The sequence below is a fragment of the Taeniopygia guttata genome, chromosome 1A, assembly GCF_048771995.1.
Source record: "Taeniopygia guttata chromosome 1A, bTaeGut7.mat, whole genome shotgun sequence".
Lineage (NCBI taxonomy): Eukaryota > Metazoa > Chordata > Aves > Passeriformes > Estrildidae > Taeniopygia > Taeniopygia guttata.
In genome coordinates this window covers 39,326,379-39,340,991 of record NC_133025.1, presented here as the reverse complement: position 1 = coordinate 39,340,991, position 14,613 = coordinate 39,326,379, and the positions used below count along the sequence as shown (strand labels likewise).

The 14,613-nt window shown below is 37.1% G+C and overlaps 1 long non-coding RNA gene across 1 annotated transcript in view; it reads left to right on the top strand.

Moving 5' to 3' along the window:
- LOC121468949 (uncharacterized) overlaps positions 1–14,613 on the top strand; it is a 46,481-nt gene that overhangs the window by 31,313 nt on the left and 555 nt on the right. Inside the window, exon 4 of the long non-coding RNA XR_005978738.2 lies at positions 5,131–5,275. This is a non-coding gene — a long non-coding RNA (uncharacterized lncRNA). The remainder of the gene's footprint in view (positions 1–5,130; positions 5,276–14,613) is intronic.

Below are 14,613 nucleotides of genomic sequence, written 5' to 3'. Positions count from 1 at the left end.
TACATGAGCAAGTTATCCCTTAAATTGTATCAGGTGAATAAAGCAGAGTACCAGCCTCGTTTCCTTGACCGCACCTCTTCTAGCACTTCCTCACTCAAAGTACTGTAGGTATCTCAACGGACATAAGTTTTGCACACTATAAATCTCAACAGTGTAAAAGTTCTCTATGTAGTCATTGTAAATAACAGCCAAAACAAACAAGAGTAATAATAATAACAACTATAAATAAATTAACCTCTTAAACTTGGATAGGATTTTGAATTTGACAGAGAAAAGATAAATGGAGAAATAATGACTCTTTACTGAGCTGAGTAGAAGTGGTCACTTATTAAAGCAACACTTTCAACAGGTCTTACTGAACTAGTAAGCCTGGCAAACTTTAAGAAAAAGCATATTTTCCTAAACCCTCAGAAATTTGTTAAAAATGTTAAAAATGCTTTCTACAAAACATCTATAATTTCTTATCAAAATTATTTCAAAATTATGCATTTTCTCAAGCTTTTCTCAATATTTAAGTAGAAAAATGCTTAGAGTCTAAGATATTCCAACTTAAGCCCCTTTATCTATGATTTCAGGTAGAGGATAAGAGCTCTTCTGTATGCAGTTTTTCTGCCAGAGAAACTCAATGATGAAAAGTGATGGCAGGGAAGATAGCTCTGTTGTGTCAGAAACTATTAAAATGTGAAAAGTGTAACTATCCTGAAGTCTTTTGAAATCTGTGTCTCCCTTAGATTTCTCCTTACCACTGCCAGGAGATAATTCCTCGATGAGTAGCTGTTTTTGACATGAGATTCAAATTATACTTTGGTTCTTGTTTTTTAGTGCTCACAATAAATGCAGTGTGCCTTCTCTTAGAGTGATACTGATGGGAAATTTGTGTAAAAAATCTGACTTCTAGAAAGGACTGTATTTCAGCATTAGAACATTTCTAGCAGGTTCATTCACTGCCTACAAGGAAAATGTTTTTACTAAATGATGGCTCTTTGGACTGTCAGGCTTCCTGGTTCCTGGCATACCGTACAGACTGCTAAGAGGGAAAAGGCTCCTTCCATGCCCAGTGAAAAGGGTTTTGCTTTTTAATGACCTATCTCCAAAGTGCCATGAAGGGACTTAGATTCATAGGATTTCAGTACCAAAAGAAAACTTCAGAATTATACAGACAAGTTTCCTTTGGATCTTAGATTTCATGTGCTTATTCCTTGGTCAAACCAAGTAAATGCAACTTAACAAAAGCATAGGACACCATTTTCTCTTGTGTTTACTACTTCCATTTCCCTGTGGCTTACTTCAGACCAAAAGAACCACAGAATAGCAGTAGATTTCCATATGAATCTTGCCTCCCTTTTCTAACTGGAAGAAAAGTGATAAAGTGACAGCTGCACTGAAAATGACAGAGGAAGGTATGATAATCTTTTAAGCATGGTTTAAGGAATTATCTCTAATTCTGCTCACAGACTTGACTAGCACTAAACCTACGTATGTGAATCTGAATTAAAGCAAACTAAGTCCAGGGACTTCATGGAGTTCTTCCATAACACAAGGTATTTGTTTTCTATTTCATTTTGCAGAAGCGCTTTATAGTACCAATTAAAAAGCATGTTCCATAGAAATGGACATGGAAGAAACCTCAGAAAAAATCAAAATCAGTTTAAAACAAAGGTGCAATCTAAAAGCACAATCAAAAAGTACTTGAAAAAATAACCTACCATTTAAAATTAGTGAACACATTGATTAGTAAGCCCCTTTCTTGTCTAATGCACTTATTTTCAAGACTGTCAAGATCATATATTTTTTTCCCAATAACTAATGAAATATAAGGGTTACAGCACAAGGTTATTTTGCTTACCTTGGGTATTTAGACCTTTTAGAGACTTCTCTGGGGTATTTGCATCAGGAAAACAAATTCATTCTGGATCCAGATATTTCTTCATAAGCTATAGTCACTAGCAAGGAGCACATTATTACTCAGTTTTGATCAGAAGGTGTTTTTCTCTCTTGTCTTCCAGTATTCCCTCTGAGCTCTGCATTCGTGACTATTTCATCTTGAGATTTGACCTTTGACTGATTCTTTGGTATTTCTTATGCCTCTTTCTTCCCTTTTTCTCTCTCTCACCACAAAGACGCAGGCAGAAAAAATATGATAAATAGATATATAGAATTGTCCTGTGTCTTTCCCTTCTTTCCTTTGCCATGCCACACTTCTTAAATTCAGGTTACCCTGGGCCTGCCCAAAATAATTTTCCATTGCTCCTTCTTTTGTTAGAGGAAAAAAGAGGCAATTGTTGGGCCTCTCATTCACTCAGAAGAAGACGTGGTTTTCCTTTTTGAAGGTCTCAGCACAGTAATGTGCTGCCCAGCACCCCTCAGTGCTGAATGAATTGCTTTACTTTTGCAAGTTAGCTGTAACTTCAGGAATCTTAACTGCCTCACGAATTTTGTCTGATGCTAATTTTTTAAAGTTATTAAGAAAATGGACTATTAAACTAAGCCTTGTTATGGATTTCAAAAAAAACCAACCATTTAATCTTATGGTAAAAGCTGGTTTAAGACAGAAATAATGTGGTAATAGTAACATGAAGGTATTTCAGTTAAAAAGAACTAGAAACAACCATGTCCTTATCTTATGTAAATGTTACATTGTGAAAATCCTCTCAGGCTTAGTATGACTTAGCCTGTGTAACATTTCAGCTGTTATATTTCAACTACAATAACAAGAAAAGTGTAATCTTAACAGATCTTATCAAATAACCACAATCCTTCCACACTCAAGGACAAAGTAACTCCTCATGAATGCTACATACTCTGTATGTAAGGGTTCTTCTGGGGTTTGGAACGTCTGTCTTCCCTTTTCTTCACTTTCTGAAGGAACAACAAAAGTATTTGCTAAAAAATGGCCCAGTCTAAGTTCCTGGGAGCTTAAGAACACTGTCTCCTTGTGGATTACAACTGGCAGCTGTAAGGTGTAAAGTTTTACAATTTACAGTGCTGGAATTTCTTCTTCAGTTTAATCTCCACCACTCAAACCCCTTTAGTTTTCTTGGCAAGCTGTGAAACTTTAGATTACTAGTTAAATAGAATGTTCTGCCTGCAAATATTATAATGTATATATGGACCAGAGGGAATGTATAGTAAATGAATGCAAAATACATTAATAGTTTCTAGTTTGGGGAGAAAGGGTGAAACTACAGGAAATTTTAAGCATCATAAGAACTGTCATAAGGATGAAAGATCATTTTAAATGTGAATGAATCTTTTTCTCTCTTTATAGAGAAATCTTGATACAGTCAGTGTAGAACTAGCATACACCTTTAACAGAATCCTCAAAAGAGTTTTAGAAGACAACTTGGTGAGGACTTCTTTGGAGAGAGATGCAGGGTCCAGTTTTCTTCAGTCAAAAAAGAGCCCCAGTTTTCTTCACTCAGAAAATGCATTGAACTATTAATTTTTTCAAATTGTTAAGCTTATAACTATGTCTATTCCTGCTTGCTTTGGCCTCAGGCAAGACTTCTGGCTTATTGGCAAAGTTACTGTATTGTACCTGTGCTGTATGGGGTTTCCTCTGTCTCTGCCTGACCTTAATAAAACCCCAAAGAGGCAGAGAAGAAGTAATAATACCAGGACCCTAAAGCACTTATGGCTGGAATGGATGTTTGCCATATCCCTAAGCCCCATCCAATTCACTTCTCCTTTAGCCTGTTCAATCTTCCTTTAATTCCCATGTAGAAATTGTGTCTCCTCCTGTCTATCCTGTGTAGTATGTACTACAAAAATGAGTGTGTAGTGCAACCCACTGTCTAAAGAACACCTGAGTGGAGATGCCATGTGCATACAGCAGGTATTCAGTGAGGGTATTTCAGTGGAAAAACAGAAACACCTGTGTCCCCCTTCTTATTTTAGGAGACATACCACCAGCTATTTCTATATGTCTAACTGATGGTTAACAGACTGTGCTGATCCAGCTTTACCTTCATTTAAAGGAATGTTCCAGTGAGGTATAATTTGGGGTTACTGAAATGGCCAAAAAAAGGCCACTGAAAACAGAAGTTCAGAGACAGTGGAACAAAACTGTTATCAGTCATTAGGTTTTGCAACCCTCTGTTCTCAGACATAAAATAGATACAAAACAGCCACTGTCTTTGGTAAAACACTTGACTCACAAACCATTTAAAAAAATCTTTCAAAAATTAGCTGTGGCTTCACATCTCAGATTTAATCTGTGTCTTTGCAACTGCTCTCTCAAGGCTCCTCACTGACACATGTATGGTCTCTCCCTCTTCTTCAGCCTGACTGCTGTGCTTCTGCACCAGTCAGGTGGAGAACACAATGGATAAAATTTCAGCTGCATTTGCAATTTTGTCATCTTTATGAGATGAGGCAACACCTTGACTTTGGTTTAAAACTCACTCTTCTTTCATCTTATGCTGGTTTAAAAAACAAGTGGAGAAGCCTCTTCAATCAAAGAATTACAAAAGACTACATACAAAATGCTTCACTCCAGTATTTTTAGAAAACTTAACACTCAGACAACTTTGTGTTAGCAACATTTTCACGGCTATTGCATTTGAATTATTGAGTTCCTCCTAAACAAAATCAGTTTACCCTATATTTTGTAGATATATTAAAATCCTGTGGATATTGTTGTCCTTAGTCTGAGAACTTTCCTTCTACAGACTATCCATAAAAATACCCAATTGCAGCTGAGTACACTGTGGTATCAGCAAGAAGTTGTGCACTGCTAGGAAGGCAAAATACATTAAGATAAGTAATTCATTTTAAACTTCGTAAGTATATGTGCTCTTAAACATAGCTTACCCACTTTTTCACCAGCTGGACATCTGTAGTTAGCATCATGGTAGTTCATACGTTATTTGTAATTGTGCTCAGCATGGAGCTTGAGCTTTACTTCAGAGCTAAAATGAACACATTTGGATTTCACTTTATTATTAATGCCTTTTCAAGGGCATGGATGAGACATTTTGCAATTTCTCTCAGAGACACAGGAAAAATTACAGGGACTAGTATAGGATGATTAGTTAAGCAGGACAGTTTGCAAATGGTTTCCAATTAATGGCAAACATCTTGAAATGGTTATTAATTACAAACACTTCAATGTTTGTATTCTTTTCCCAGAAGTCAGTTATTGCTGCAGCATTTACAGTGTTCCTCCCACCATATGCAGCCGTTTGCTGACTAGAAGGCCTTCAGAGTTTCGTATCAATTGGAGCCAATGTTATGTGGATTGGTGCCCAGCCCACTTCCCATCTGAAGTTTGGAGGTAGGTGGAACTTCATATGGTGACCTCTGCTTCCTGTGCATTGCTCTATAGTCATACAAGGTTTAACAAAAGCACAGCACTGCAAAGAATGTAAGTATTTCAAGGAGAAAAAAATAAAATATTTTTCTGCACTATTAACTTGGACTAATTTGGGAAGGTTTCAGATAACCAGCTGCACAATAAACCACTTGAGTCTAGAAAAAACAGTGTCTATCAAAAAGGGTGTGCCTCTTTCACAGATTTATAATAGCATTGGAACATTTCTGCTGAAATGCTGTCCAGTGTAACTCCAGGTGTTTGGCCACATCTGTTGCTTACCCAGATGAAAACTGTGCATATTTAATAAAATATACTATCTGTAATTTCATTTTGTGAAAGAACTTCATTATTAATTTCTAAATTATAAACTCCAAGATTTAGCATGCGATAAGGTATAGAAGCATGCTGGAAAGTATTTTCTCTGTGCAAAATGCTATCAACAGCTCATCAGCAACCCATAGGTTCTCCATACAGCTGTCATTCTCACTTCCCAATATTATCGCAGAAAGAAAATTGTGTCACAAAATTATGACACCAAGGACAAGATCCATGACTTGCACTCAGATATGTTTTGTTGCAGCTTTCTGACTCTTTTCAAAATCTGAAATGACAGATGATTTAGAAGATGGGAATACCTTAGTCAGTATAAACAGTGCTACCATTTCAATTTCTTTCTGGAACAAAAGACTTTTCCAGGCTGCCTTTCTTTTTCCTTGTCCAGTTAGTAAGGTTATTTATATCCCCTCCCAGGAGGTTTGACAGCACCCACTGCTGCATTAGATTCAGTAGCTGGGACTGTGATATTTGCCTAGAACACCTCAATAGATTCAAGATTAAAACATCTGACATGCTGCATCTCTTCCAAGCACATTTGATGTCATGCAAGGCCTGAACAAAGTCATTTGGCATTGGTAGAGCACCAAGAAAAAAAGGAATTTAATAACATTTTGTTCAGGACAAAATATATTAAAGAATTGAGGTTGCCTTTACATTCCTATTTTGCAGCTTTATTCTTCTACATGTTCCTATTCCCTTTTAAAGCAATAAAAACAAAAATCAAGGGACAAGAAAGAAGAGAGAAAACCAAGTTTGTTTCTAAATCCTTGTTGTAGTTTGACACAGAAAAAGAATTTTTCTCGAAAGGAAGAGGTCAATTTAGATATTGACCAATTGAAGGTAGACATGCCTCTGAGAACACAGAGGGGTTAAAAGCAGAATTCCCAGGAGAACTCGCTCTCTTTTGGCGGTCAGTGCAAAACTCTCCCCTGCCTGGCCGTGGCTGGGTCAGGGAGGGGAAGGCCCATGGCCTGACTGAGGTAGGCCAAAAAGTAAAAAGACTAAAACCGGGCTGGCCCCCTGCAAATAAAAGAGTATAGAAATCTAAGATGTCTCTGTTCTCCCTCCAGAGTCTCTCTCTCCCAAGAGAGAAAAAGAGACAGCGGTGGTTTTGCCAGCAGTTCACCGCGGGGAAGGAGAAGAGCGGGAGGGCCACAAGGTGCCCAGCCGCCTGTGGGAGCTGGAGCCTGGGCAGCGAGCCATCCTTGGGAGTCGGGACTTTTAACCCTTCCTGAAAAATAAAAGCTTTATAAAATTTTTCTCCTCCTCAGTTTAAAAAATAAGAAGAGAAACAGCTTAGACCCTGAGATATTAAAAGGAGAAATTCTAAGTAAGAGGAGATGATGGAGTAGCTTTTAGCTAGACTTTTTCTTAATAGCCACAGACTGAACCAATCTTCTCCTCCAAAAGAAACTATATTTTAAGAAAATGCCAATAAACCAAAGAGACCATGCTTCAGCTGAGAAAAAAACACAAGTAAAACAAACAGAAAAAAGTTAGAGAAATTTGTAATAGTACCCCCTGTCTTCAGGAAAAAAGAAGAGAAAAAAAATCTCTGTTCTTAGACCCTCAGCCCCAGGGGAAAATGGGGAGGACTGTGGTCCTAAAAATGAAAAACTGAACTGTTAATCTTTTCCCATCTTAGCAAGGCATCCTTAAAAAAAAAATCCTAAAAACAGTCTGTCCATCCATACATTAATAATAAGAGCACTGTACATAAAAAAGAGAGGGTCGCCATTAACAAACCTTTTTCTCCAAGCAGTGCCATGTGTGACATAAAAGCACAAGATGTAGCAGCAGTGTTTCTTGGGGGGTCTGTGGCACAGGAGGAGCTCCTCTCTCCCTCAATAGACTAAATATCAATTGTCTAGAGAGTAAAAACCTGATTAAGGTCTAAATTGTATCTCACTGTAATTCATTAGAGTTAGGTAGTGGGAGGAAGTATACTTTAAAAAGTTTTAATTTTAAATTTTTTTGTGTGTTTTTTTTTTCTTTCTTTTCCCTTTTATAGTAATATAGTAATAATAGCTCCTTATTATTAAGTTTAGCCTGCTTTACTCTATTCTCAATCACATTTCACAAAATTCAATTAATAAATTACATTTTCATGGGGGCGCTGGCATAGTACCAATATCAAACCACAACAATCCTGCAACTGTTGCATGATTAAGAGATTAAGGTTCATGAATGATTCCACAGCTTAATTTCAGGTTAGTCCTTTATCTGTGCATTAACTCCACCCTGTTTCATCCGGTATAATATAATCCTCAAAGATTACAACAAGGACACTTGAAGATTATTGTAGGATGGCAAAGAAGATTTCAAATATGCAACACCTCTAAAGAGCTACCAAATGGTACCTGGGGCAGAGCTGCATCCCCAGGATGATTCCATGCTGCACGCAAAGTATCCTTGTGAATCTGTGAGTTTGTTTGGCTTGGTTTTGTTTTCTTAAAAAAGAAAGTGGTCACAGCAGGGAAGAGGTAAGGAACATTTCCTTTAAAGAACCTTTAAGGAGGCTTTAGTGGACAAAGGAGTGTTTTTGCAGCACACTTTTCTGCGCACAGACTGGGCACACACGGGGCATGTGAGTGGTACAGGGGGAAAGGAGGTAATTGCTTGTGTTGGCCGCCATCCTGGGGTGGAGAGTCAGTGCCATTTTCCTTTTGCCCTTCAAGCCGTGTGGTCGCCCCTGGGGGCTGCCATTCTGTGGGCAGGGCCGGCCGCCATTTCCCTTTTCTCCCTGCGTGCTGCCAGCAGCCGGAGCCGCCAGCTCGGGAGGGACAGTGCCCCAACAATTTGAGTAACTTTGTTCTCAGGGATTTCCTGAGATTTAGCAGTTTTGTATCTAGATATTATTTACTGGCATTTTTTGCCTGTTGCAGTTTTTCTTATTAGTAAACTATTTGGTTGTGGGGGTTTTATTTTCACTTTTATCTGCTGGTACCTGTTCCTTATTTGTGGAAGAGGACTGGTTGGAACCAAGGGGAGGTAACTTGTTTTAGAGTGTTTTTTAAAATTGTCTTAAACCATGACAGATTGTTACTGCCACTTCCTTTCAGGATATGAGTCAAGGCCCTTCAGGGCTTCCCATGAAACATTGTAGAAGTTAGTGCAAAAACACTGTTCTAAGACGTTGCAGTTACTTTAGATTGATAGTCTGCACTTAGATCAGGAAAAAAATCTCAGTAATATCCATAATACCCCATAATAAAATAAAATACCCCATAATACAAGTGTTCAAAGTCATCAAAGACTTTAAAAGAGAATTTTAAGTCACTTTTAAAATTAAATAACTTTAAAAATAATAAATAATAAGAAGAAGCAAGATTGTTCCTATTAAGCTTCCCATTCAGACTTTCATATGCCTGCTACTGTTTAGGCAATGAATATTCATGAATAAAAACATGATTTGTAACATCTGTACACCAGTGGTGGAATGCTAGCAAGGCACTGACTCTCCTTTGTTTGGGATATATACATTATACAAAAAGAGAAAGTTTCCCTTGTGATCTTCTCCAGAGATGATTTCACACCACAAGGTCTGGCCTTAAAAATATTCTAATGTCTATCATATGACTCTGCAGGAGCAGAAATGGAAGAAGAGAGTTTCTTAGCCCACAGCCAAACTTTTCTACCTTGCCAGAAAACAAAAAATAAGTTTAATTTGTGAAACTATTTTATAGCTTATCTTCTGAAAAGAAACCAAAACAAAAGTAGACTGCATCTGGGTTTGTCAGTACATAAAAATTCCATCTTCTGCGTTAAAATTCCCCTACTCCATGGCATTTCTTTACTATCCCACTTAAGTTAGATGAACGTGGCTTAATACATGAGAAAGTCACACTAATTTACTCAATCACCCATCCTTTAACCATCACTTGCAACCATGTGAAGACTGTTATTTCAGATTCCCACCCTTTGTTTTTGTTCTTTTAAAATTAACTCCGAATTGTGAACCTAAATTACCATTTTAAATTAATGTCTACCATTTTGTGCCTGGTCCCACAAGTTTTAGTTCCTCAAGGTAGGAATCTAATCTAAACCACAGAGTTAACAATAGCTAGGAAGGGTGATATCACACTTCCTGGTGTGAGGTGTGCTCAGTGATGAACACTAATAAAGACTGAGAAAACAACCATCTGTGACCTGATCACACTATCTTTCTGGTAATCTAGTCATAGCTAAACCTCTCTAAAAGTTTTATCAATTAGATAATATCATTACCAAACTTAGCTGTGCATGTACATATCTGAACATCTCATCTGCTGATGACTTATCTAGAGCTACCATTCTTGAACAGCAAAACAGCATCTGGCTCAATGGCTTCAACACACTTTCTTACTTCTGGTCACTTTGTTTCTCTGCAGTGTTTGCATGTAAGAGCATGAAAAATTTTGATCATTATTTTCCTCCAAATTACTACTTCAAAATATTTATCTTCCTGAGTCTCAGGCTCCTACCCCGTGTAGAATTCTTTACATGTAGGTCACTGGGCACTTAGAAAGAAGCTCTAATTTGTCTACTGACTTTTAGCAGTTCAATCACTAACATGGAGTTGGTAGTTACATGTCAGTCACAGCTGGCAGTCCTTCCTGACTCAGAAGTAAGAGACACTCAAAAATTCAGGATTCATGGAATCTGAAATGAACAAAGTTATAAAATACTATAGAAACCATTTTTATCACTTGACAGTTTAGAATGAAATATAGTCTGTGATACACCAAAAGGTTTCAATGAAGGACTTTAAACTTTTACTGCAAATGCATGTCCAAATGAAAAGCAGTCTTCCTGTGACTGTTTGTTTGATTTTTTTAAACCAAACTGCTATGTATTATTGTGGTTCACTCTGCAATTCTGCAGCCACCACATCTACTAGTCTATCCAGTTCCTTTGGAAAGAGAATTCTTTATTAAGCACTAATCTTTAATTGCATCTGAAGCATTTCTCTTCTGGGATGGGAGCTGTTGCCAGGGTGCTGAAAAATGCCATTAAAAATTTCCTCTGTCATATTCCTAAATCTTAATCTGAGTAATTGTCACATTCAGACTTCTCAATCTGCATGAAAACAGTCCATCGCAGCCTCTGTATAGATAAAATAGGTAGGCTTGAGAGGAATATTATATCATTTCTCGGTCCTTAAGTGTTGCTACATACAAAATACTGATTCTTTGCTAAAACTACATGGTATGAACAGCTAAATGGCTTTAGTTATCCTATTATGTGCACATTTCAAATTTACTCAAACCTCTTCTGGAAAGCCTGTAAGAGAAAGATTAATGGCAAATGGGAAGCTTTAGAAAACACAGACATCTGGAAGTAAAGATATCATAGTGGTGTAAGCTACGGTGGAATAATACATTTGTTTAATTCAACCTTTAGTCTCTAAAGCTAGTCAATATGGAAGGAGAGCCAACAATTTAACAGCACACAGTTGTTTACGTAAGGTCTGCTGTGCAAAAGGGTCATCCAACATTTTGCAAAACCAGCAGGTGCTGGGTGTGCTGAACTGTCGGAGCACCCAATTCCCTGGTGTAGATACCTGTCATGACTCATGTAATCTCTGAACCCCTTCTGGCTGGCTGATGGCCTTTGTCACCTCCATGCCCAGCCTCTTGCAGTAATGCAGAGTCAGAGAGGTGCAGGGAGGAAACCAGCAGCAGTGACTTCATAGGGATGGTCCACATCTACTCCCAGCTGCTGCCCAACACAAATCCTAGGGCATGTCTCAGCTGGATGTGCAACTGCTGCACTATGGGAATAGCTGGCATGAAAATTCAAGTGTGGATATGCAAGAGTGTTATAAAAAGTTACTAGCTTTGAATATGATGAACTATTTTGCTGGTGATTTTTACATTGTGCTGATTTTAATTTCCTACTCAGCAGGTTAAAATATTTTCTTCTAGACTATCTTTTTCCTTAATAATGTAAGTCTGTTTCTAATTGAAGCTGATATTAAAATTAAGTAATTATTTTTCCTAATGTCATTTCCTGTAGTGCATTAGAATGCCCAAACATTTTTCTTGTACAGTAGTATTGTCAATAGGTAACATAACAACTACAAGTACATTATTTTTTAGCATCCTGATTTGCAAGCAGTATTGCACCATGAGTAAAATATCCAAACTAATTTGCACTGTGTGATCCTTCAGAGAAGAACAGAGGTTCAGTTTAGTATTTTGTAGACCTTCTAAAAATGAAAAGTCTTTTATCTAGTAGATGGCTTGGTAATAGAAAGTACCTTAGAACATCAATAAATTACACTGACCAACAGAATCTTGTCAGCTACTGAATTTAACACATTTAAATACAATTTAACTGTGTCTATGGGCAAGGTTTGAGAGGCCAACAGTGATTTACTAAATACTGGTCACAATTCTGTAGTGCAGTGAGTCCCCTCCATTTTCTTCAAGTCAATATAAGTCATAAGTCTATGTTTCTCAGAGAAGAGTATTTTGCTCTTTTGCAGAACTGAATGATAAGATCAAGGATAACTCTATGAGGAAAGAAAATTAACTGTTCTATAAAAACCATATAAGAATTTTCAAGAGGACTTGCATCTTCACTATAACCTCTGATTAGGACATGTTCCTCAAAAAAAAAAAAAAAAAAACAACCCACCAAAAAACCTCTATTTACCTTTAGAGAAATCAAAACAACCCATTCCTAAACCCAAAGGATGAGGAACAGAAACTCTTTTAGCCATTGCTACTGAGCACTGTAAAATTACAGATCAAATGATGATGGCCATTCTAACATCTTCGTAAGAAAAACAGAAAGGAAGCTGTGGAACAACTATGGAACATAGTTGATTAGTAAGACTGAAGATCTATTTGCAAGGCACCTTTATGTACATGAAAGAACTAGAACAGAGTCTATTTCATTTTTAGATGAAGACTGAACAACTAGAATTGTCCAAGCTTTCCTCTTGCAAAAGATGTCTGTCACACAATGAATCATTTGTATTTGTATGAAATTGTACATCAGTTGAGGAGTGTCAGATCCAGTCTCATAAAGCCAATTGTGAGCTTATGATTAATTAAGCTAAATAGTAATGTGTATATTCATGTGGAAAGAAGAAAAAGAGGGAAAAAAAAGAGGACGGACGGATGCAACAAAATTACATAGTGGGGGGAACACTGGATAGGGAGCAATTTTCAAGCCTGAATTTTTGCAACAGAAGTTAGCAAATTTTCAATGCAAGTGTAAGAATGCAATGTAGGCATAAAAGCTTGTTTCCTTTGTTCAAAATCCTGACAGCTGATTTGATACTTTTTCTCTAATTAATTAATAGAAGAGCATAAAAATTAATTACCAAGAACAATTAAGTACTTTAGCATCCTAATCAACTTCTACTTTATCTGACAGAATCAGATTTTTCTTTGTTTGAGAATCATGCTTCATTCCAGGATATAAAACAAGAAGAAAATGTCAAAACAATAACAAGGTTCAAACTGTTTTAGGAAAGACCACAAAAGATTTGCTACTTTACATTGAGTAAAAACAGTTTTATTAAAAGCATTGAAAATTCCCAGCAAATGAAATTCAGGTATCATGCACACTGAAAAGAATCTATCATAACTCACACCTCTTGGTCATTGCATATTTCAAATCATACATGGACCCAATTTGGGTTTATTTCTGAAAGACTAATGCAACTTATTCCTGAGACTTCATGTATACACTGCATATATCTAGGGTGGTTAAATTATAAAATGTCTCACTGTTACCCATTACTTTGTGAAACAGTGCTAAAAGGAATGGGATACATTTCCATTTAAAAGGCACAGAAGTCTTTTTGGTTGTTACTTTGAAGAAAGGGCAGTCTTTACCCTAACAGCCAGACTCTGGGACTCTCTTCTGGTGTTAAGCAGAAAAGTCTTCTTTTGGAAGGAAGTCAAAAGTGCAGTTGATAAATCAGATAATTTCATGATATAAGCAAGAACTCAGCAGAAATGTTATTGCCCATCATCTCTGCTGAGTAAAAAGTCTGGTTTTATCTCCTTACACAGACCTAGTAAGTAGATTCTCGGGCCCACAAATATGTTTCTCAGAGAAGACCAGCTGAGACTGCTGTAAACGAGATAAAGTAGTGAATACATTTAGAATTTATTTTTAAACTTCCTCTTGCTTCATTCCTTTTCTCTTCTGTAGCATTTATAGCTGCATGAAAGCCTTCCACCTTTTTTTGAGAGCTATTCTTGGGCTTTGTCTTCTCAGAAGTGCTTATATCACATGCTAATTGGCTTAATTAACTACAAGTCATAGCTCGAACAAAAGCATTTCCTATCTAGTCAATGTGACCATTAAAAAGTGATTTGCATTACATTTGGAGCAGCAGATGCTTAGCTTGTGAAAGGGGTTAATGAAGCATGTGTTCTAGGCACACAAATCAGGTGCTAGAGGTATAGAAAGCAGTACACAATTCCTTTGCAGAAGCAATTTAAAAGACTTTAACTAGTGGTCTTCCAATAAAAACTGACTTTTTTTTTGTTTTTTTGCAATGATAAAATAATTAAGAAAAACGAAGAACATATTGTCAAGCAATTTAACAATTATAAGAAAAAGCAGAAGTTTTTTGTTGCCATTTACAAAAGCGATTCCACATATATTAGGTCAGAAACTGTAAATTATAATTTGAAACTAGAATTTGGAAGGGAATGTGCAGTGATCAAATGTTGCTAATGACCTGCAGAGACAAAAGTGCATAAACACAGCGCTGTGCTCCTCCAACCAGTACCAATGTGGCACTGCAGACACCAGAAAAGGACACCATTCCAGGTGAAATTTAGGTCACATGTAAGTGCCAATGTACAATCCTGTGAATCTCTGCGCAGCTGCTAACGGAGTTTGGATTTGCTTGAACTCTGTAGGCACTCTTGTTTTCATCACAGACTTTCCATTGATATCTGTAGCTCCTATTCTTGGCATGTGCACATGTATTTCTTGTTGGCAGGGCTAAG